Here is an 8,257-nt window from a genome sequence, read left to right on the forward strand (position 1 = left end):
CAAAAGTCTATGTTAAAATTAAAATGTAATTGCAAAATTCAATGTCTGATTTATCAAAACATAGACGTAAATTTTTCAAAATGTAGATCTAGTTTCCCAAAGTGAAGTTCTAATTTTTGAAAACGTAGTTCAAATTTTCCAAAATATAGTTCTAATTTCTTTAAAATGTAATTCAAATTCAAAACGTAGGTCTAACTTGATCAAAAGCCCTCTCCAAATTCTATTCCAAAACGTAAATCAAAAACCAGCCTGGTTTGAAATGCATTTTACAACAACAATATAACATGGACTTTTGCTGCTTATGGCACAGACACACAAAATGTAAATCAAAACTAGTCAGCCAAGCGTGACATGGGCCTGTTCCATTAATGATGGGGGAATCATTTTTCGCTGCAATCCAATGCCGTGAACAACGCTTCCCAGTGCGTCTGCTAATTTTTAATGGTCAGGGTACCGCGATCACGAGCCCTATGCTAGGCATTATAGGCAAGGCTTATGTGGGTTGGGATTTGCAACAAGGTCTTGGACTAGGTCAGATGCGCTGCAGGGCTACATCATAGTGTCAAGCCATGTTTTGCTCTAACTGTGGAACAAAAAGGGCTGTCTATAAAACGACGACCGAAGACCCCAAAACGAAGATATATACATAGCATGAAGTGATTTAAAAACATTTTTTTTTTAAAACGAAGACCCTTAAGTATTTCTTGATATTCCTCATTTTATTCCGATAAAATAATGAAATAGGTACTTGGCACCTGTTTTATGATGATTTTGAAATACTTTCAATAAGATAATTGAGAAATAACTGGAGGTCTTCGTTTTTCGGGTCTTCGGTCTTCGTTTTGTAGACACCCATATAGGGTATCTATATGGTGTCTATAAAACGAAGACCCTTGAAAATTTCACAAACAGACGCCCAAAAAATTTCTTGATTTGGATTTTGTGAGAGTCTGGCGTATTATCATCAAAATGAAAGAGAAAAAATAGGGGTCTTCGTTTTTGGGTCTTCGGTTTTCGGTCTTCGTTTTATAGACACCCAACAAATAGTTCAGAATTTGGAAAATTTTGCCATTCTTGGGGTGAATCTTTAAATGGAGGACACAACTTCTAATATTAATACACGAAAACGGCCAAGTCCGAATGAAAGTCCATCATCAAGTAGGCCTCAGCTTGCTCGTCTCTCATTTGAGGCTTTCAGAAATAGGAAAGAAAAGGAAAGGAGTACTAGATTCACCAAGAAAGCCGTGTCAACGAAAATACAGAAAAACCCCGAGGTCACCATACAGATCGTCTTTTAACGTGATCGTGTGCTGAAAAGTGTCAGGGGATCATCTCTTCCCTTGAAAGTAAATCCTTTTATAGGAATGGAGGAGCTCTTAAAAAAGGGGCCGAAAACATGATAAAGTTTAACAAAGAGCTCATCAGCTTCCCAGAGGCTTTTACTTTATTATACCCTGACAGAAATGCAGTGCAATTTTTGCCAGGTACTGGTAGTGAGGAGGTATTTTCCTTACAAAGATACAAGGAAGAGCTAGGAAAATCCTACCAACGGATTACTTTGTATTTATGCCTCAAAATGGATTATAACGAATGAGCTGAATTTGAGTCTTTTTAGCATCTCTCATCTGACCTGACCTCAGTCTGTTGTCAACTAACATGAAATGCGCGCGCGCAAAGGCTTTTCCATTTTGTTTGCATCGTTTCCTTTTTTTGTTTGTAGCGTTTCATTTTTTTGTTTGCAGCATTTCCTTTCTTGTTTGCAACGTTTTCTTTTGTTTGCTGGTGTTTTTATCTTTTGCTTGCAGCGTTTCTTTATTTGTTTGCTAGTGTTTTTATTTTTTTGTTTGAAGCGTTTCTTTTATGTTTGCAGCATTTCTTTTTTGTTTGCAGCGTTTCATTTTTTGTTTGCTGGTGTTTTCTATTTTTGTTTGCATCGTTTCCATTTTTGTTTGCATCGTTTCTATTTTTGTTTGCATCGTTTCTATTTTTGTTTGCAGCGTTTCTTTTTTGTTTGCAGCATTTCTTTTCTGTTTCCATGATTTCTTTTTTGTTTGCAGCGTTTCTTTTTTGTTTGCAGCATTTCTTTTTCTTTGCAGTGTGTCCCTTGTGGGCCATCGTAGTGATGTATGTCATCCATGCAAAATAAAAATAAAAAAATAAAAAAATAATAATCAACTTTAGAATTATATTTCAACAAAACTTTATGCTTATGTCAGAAAGGTAATTTACAAGTCTATCATGGAGATTTTAGTTTGCTTTGATTTTTATTGACAGAATCAGTCAAGTGTAGGTTGTCCATGATGTGTGTCAAAATACAATGAATAATTTGGGTTCATTCGAGTTATGACAAATGTAGGTAGTATAATAGATGATAAAAGATAATATCTTTTGATTGAAGTGAAACTGGTGATGCATAGCCCTAGGTACAATACAATTTTGTCAACAAGCCAAAACACAACTGAATATTGCATTTCAGATCCCTTGATGCCCAGTGATGTCAGCAATAATGGTTCAAATCGATTCCTTAAGCACACAATACTTATTCTCCTCTTGGTGCACAGGTGCACGCATGTAGTCTGATTTTAATCTTCATTTTCTTTTAGGTGTATAAATTCTAGTTTTGACTGTATCATGGCTACTTTTTTCTTGGGGATATTTTTTTGCTTGGGGCTTTTCCACTTTATTGTTACTATTGCTTTGCTTTTATTGACTTTTTTTTTTAATGAAAGATTTTATTATTGTTTATTCTTTGGTCTTTTTTTTGCCTAGTGAAATGAAATATGTTACATTTATTGAGTTGAGTGTGAGAGTAAAGTAACAATTGTATTTTACCAACTTTACATTTAAAAGTATTTCTTAAGTCTGAGAGTGCCCCACCCAATACAGCAGCCACTGGTGCAGAGCACAGTATACTGTATAGAGTAGGTCATAAAGCACAAATTGAAACTATTCAATGCAAGGCCACTCGATATATTCTTCAGCAAAAACCTCAGGAACAATCGTATGTGGGAAGACTAGACACTTTGAAATTAATGTCTTGAAAAATTAAGTGACTATTTTACTATATTAAATATTTGTTGTTTACTTTATTCCTCCCATGCGAGTTGAGTTTCTAGTAAATTAATTATCAATAATCACCATCCTTTTCTTTTAACATTTAAACATTTAAAATCTAAAACCGACTCTTCGAAATTTTCAATTCCAACTAGATTTGTGAGATTGTGGAATAATCTCCATCCTGATATTCAAAATTATTTCGTTTTATCAATTAATTTTGGTTTGTTCCAATGTTAAGCTAAAAAAATATCTTAATGATTTGTAATTGATTGATATTGTTATTTTATTATTATTTTTAATATTTGTTATTCAATTATTATTATTTCTTTTTTTTTTGTTTTTTGGAAGCAGCACATCTCTAAGATGGCAGTGGTTTTATCAATTAATTTTGGTTTGTTCCAATGTTAAGTTAAAAAAATATCTTAATGATTTGTAATTGATTGATATTGTTATTTTATTATTATTTTTAATATTTGTTATTATTCAATTATTATTATTATTTTTTTTTTTGGAAGCAGCACATCTCTAAGATGACAGTGGTTCCGCTTTTGTTGCTCCTTGGCTTTCCTAATTATTTTTATATGTTTTGTGTTTTTCTGAATTTTAGTATTTGTAATGTTTTATATTGTTAATTGTATTGCCAGAGTGAATAAAATAAATAATAGAAATAAAAATATTCTACACTTATGTGGTACACACAACCATTCTACCACTGGCTACATAATCATTCACATGAAGCTGCATCATGGATATAAAATTCAGAATACACTACTAAATTTCAATATTGGACACAAAAAAAAAAAAATTGAGCCTCCATGAAAAGATTTTGTTGAGTCGAGTGGCTGAGTGGTAAGGCAATGGTATGCTTGTATTCTGTTTTATTGTAAATTAGGCGAGGCTTTTTTTTTACTTTGTTTCACAAACTTATATTTTTAAAGATTGTCAAAGGAGGGTGGAAGAAAAAAAAAAAATGTTGTTTTCTTCTTTAGCAAATAGTTTTGCCAAAAACATCCAGAGAAAATAAAATAAAATGTTATTGGTGAATGTAAACAGTGTAGTAATGAGATGGGTAAATGCTTTAAATTTAAATAATTAGGAAGAAATATATATATCTTATCCTTGGAGATTTCAAAGCAGGGAGTAATAAAAATGAAGAAAAACTTTTACTGTACTGTATTTCTTTCTGAAATTTCTATTTTTTTGTGGAGGCGGTTTATTCAAAATCATCATTATTGGCGGGCGGCAGCTTCGCTTAACGAGGTATAAAAAAGTCTTACCTTAGACAGACATGCTCTTTCCCAGTAAATTGTGAAGCTGGCAAATATTGTATTGAACTTACTGAAGTGGCTGAAACGCTTGCAACATCCAATGTGTCGTCAGAATTCAAAGGGATTTTTGTGTGGCCCTTGTGACACTTAGTTTAAATATGTGCTCACAGAGCTGTATTATATATGGTGGTAAAAGATAAATGTAAAAAAACAAATGAACTGTCAAAGACAGACTAACCAATTAGAGGGAAAATCAATAGATAGAATAGAGTAGCTCATGATACAGACTGATAACTTTAGGTCTACAATTGTGTAATATGTTCAATGTTCAATGTTTATTTCCACAAATCAATTCAATACAATTCAGGGTTAACAAATTAATGCAATCACATGATTTAATTTGTGGAGGAGGCTATAAGCTAATTTGGCTCACCTAATTATCTTTAAGCCATAGCCCCCTTACATAATGTTTAAAACTGTATTATTAATTTTAGATTTTATAACAATAAAAAATAAAGAAATATATAATTTATAAATAAAACATAACATAAAAATAAGTGATCAAAAGTATATCATTATATCTTTATTCATGCCATTCTTTCTTAATACAATTTCCTTAAAAATGCAATATCATGGTGTCTGTTTCTAATAGCTATGGCTCAATTCCCATTTATATAAAGTACTGTACAATGTTCACTGTTGTTCACTCCCATTATAAAGTAGATTGCAAGTTAGAAATCTTTTCACTAAAGATGGTGAAGGATTTACCGAAACATGTTTGTTTTATACCGAGTTTTGATAATAAAATCCACTAGACCTTGCTTATGGTATTAAGTTTGGATTGTGGTATTCTTACGATGTTTTTGCTGTCTGCTACTACACATATCATTATAGATATACTGTAAATCACATAAGAACTGCTTACTTTTTTTTTTTAGGTCTATAATAATAACATGATAGAACAGGGAACATGATAGATCAGAACAAATATACATTTTAATGTGTTTAAAGAAAATGTTTATTTTTCATACAATATATAACAATTTTAATTGTTATATCTTTAAAAAGACTGCTTATAAGTTTTTTGTAAAATTGTTTATTGTGAATTTTTTGTTTGTAAACCATCATGAAGATTTAGCCATAATTTTGGGCATATAATACGGAATAGAGTTGTGTCATTTAAGTAAAATTAGTATTTTGGGAGAATCTGGTTGAATAATTATGAATACTTGAGGTTTCAGTATGGTATTTTAAATGGTATGGAATAGAATTTTAGAATGTTGAAACATAAACAACTTGGAATGTTTTATTTATGGAAGATAGCTATAGTATGAGACTTTTTTTACTTTTCACAAGTATACCAATTACTGTATGCAGTATAACGTTCACTTCTAAGAGACATGTATTCTATCACTTTTTGACCTTCCGCTATACTGGTCGTGAATTCACTTTCATATATTTTCATTTAACCTGATAATGTATTAATAACTCTGTCCATAATATGCCAATAGTCTTATGATGTGTTTCCGACAGAATCCAATTAACAAACTTAAGATCTGGGTAAGGATACCCAGATTGTACGAGTACTTTCGACACTGTTTAACTTCTGTTTAGTTTGAAATGAATTTCTGTTACACTTTTTCTTTTTATAACACATTTTAGGCTGAAATTGCTCGAAAAATAAGAACAAAATATAAGAACAAATTGAGGCTGAGGTAAAATGTCAACTGACATTTTTATTTAAAAAAACTAGAAAAACCAACAAATCAAGCTAGTCAAATACAGAAAAGTATTACCGTAATATTTAAAAATGGTATAACATTATATTTACGCAATAATGTAGTAGGTGTGACTTTGAAAATTGTGTAAAATAAGAACCAAAATAAGAACATTTAGAGCCTGAAATTGGTGGAAAAATAAGAATGCTGAGCCTGGGCAACATTTTACTGGTTCTTATTTAAAAAAAAATTTTTAATAAATGTTATCTAGAATTTGTCTTATATTGTAAGATCTAAATTCCAAAGGTAGTCCAGTATAATATCACCTTCACTCTTGCCTAGACACCATAGGTTCTGCAGTATATCCCTGGTTATTAATAGGCGGCACGGGGGAGGCAGCACAGCGGAGGCGGCATGTGGGAGGCAGCACGGGGGAAAATTTATACTTCGCTTTCCTTACGGCTTCGATTCAAGGGCACTTCATCACTGTCTGGGATACCACCTCTAGTTTTAACAAAACAATACAAAACAAAGGGCATACCGCCCTCTCACATGTGCCTGCAAGAGGAAATAAAATGAAAAAAAAAAATTTCAAGTTACTAAAAATACTAATCATTTGATAAATTATTAATTTTTTTTCAATAGAGACCAAAACACAACACTGGGCCCTTTTGAAGTAGTATTTGTATTTGGGAATGTATTTAGTATATAAAACATGTTAGGTAGGGCAAGCATCATTTCGCATTATTTATCCTGACGCAAAAATGCCATCTTATCTTGGGTCATGGGTTCAAGTGCACAGAGACGATTTACCATTACCATACAGAACAAAATATTGAGTCGGTATACTTATCATGAACACAATGGACAACGTTTTATCCATCCATTTATTAACTAAATTTGTGTGGTCCATTAATCAGGGCTTCCCCTAACTTTTTTTGGTAACTAGCCCACTGGGCTAGTTTACTAGAGATTTTACTAGCCCACAGAATATTTTACTAGCCCACAGACAGGAACAAATTTTGTTTCAAAATATTTATTAGCGACAAATTTGAAGGTTGATTTGCAATTTCATAATTTCTGTAGCATTGCTGTTTGAGCTACCTCTCAAAATATTGTTGAATAAATAAATTTTAAAAAAAATCACCCATGCTGCAAAATCGACTCTGGTTTACAGGGACAGGACAGATGAGCATGTTTTACATCTCCCTGGTTGTAACTTTGGCTTTCTAATATTTAACAAAGGGCCCAGAAATCAATCAAACCAATGCATTTGTTAAATCTTTAGGTCTCAAGTCACTCGCCCCCAATGGCAATAAATCTTGCTTAGGCTAGGCTAGGCTACCTAGGCCTAGACAAGACTAGGGCCTAGGCTAGCCTAGCCTACTTATAGCATTGAAGTACTTAATTATTAAAAGTTGAACATTTTAAAAATATCATTATGAGAAAATAATATGAATATCAGGTAGTACGTTAAATTAAATGTTCTAACTACCTAAATTAACCAGATTGAACGATCAATCAATTTTTAAGATGATCCCCAAGTCATTCACCAACCAACCGGTTGAGCCGCCGACAAGTTGAGCCGCCGGTAATTTCTATGGAACGCCAAGTGCGTCTCTCAGTGAATGTAGTCGGCTTGCCGATGTCATCAGTGAATGAACCCCCCGGATACCAGCTACTTATACTGCGTCCTCTCTCGGTTTCGAATCAATTCGCGTTTACCCAGCTGCTTGGCGGCTCACCAGTTTTCAAAACTAAAATTACCCAACTCCTGCCTTCTGTGACCTTCGACCTCTTCTTCAAACTGCACGGCGGCAGAACATGTGAAAAATTTTTTGGTGAATAAAAATTTAGATTATTTGATTCATAGTGGTAAATATAGGTTAGTTATGTTTTCAGATAAGGAAGATAGGTCCCACTCCACAGCGGAGTTGGGCAAATGTGGAAAGAAAGTGATTAGAGAACGTGCTGTCGATCGAGAAGATGAGATTGGACAGCGTTCTTGTGATAGGCCTATGTCTATTCACGGCGATACTTTCGCTACAGGTGATTGTTCAGAAATGCCTGACGAGCGCCGCCGTTCGGTTTCGGCGCGCGATAAGGTTGATTCTTCACGCCTTCCTAAGACGAGTCGTGAAGGGGATATTGTAGACTCATGCCTCCATTCTTTGGGTCATGAAGTCGAGGAGGAACCAAGAGGTTACTATGGTG

This window comes from Anneissia japonica, unplaced genomic scaffold (genome assembly GCF_011630105.1).
Source record: "Anneissia japonica isolate Jap-2015-1 unplaced genomic scaffold, ASM1163010v1 scaffold287838_len146374_cov139, whole genome shotgun sequence".
Classification (NCBI taxonomy): domain Eukaryota; kingdom Metazoa; phylum Echinodermata; class Crinoidea; order Comatulida; family Comatulidae; genus Anneissia; species Anneissia japonica.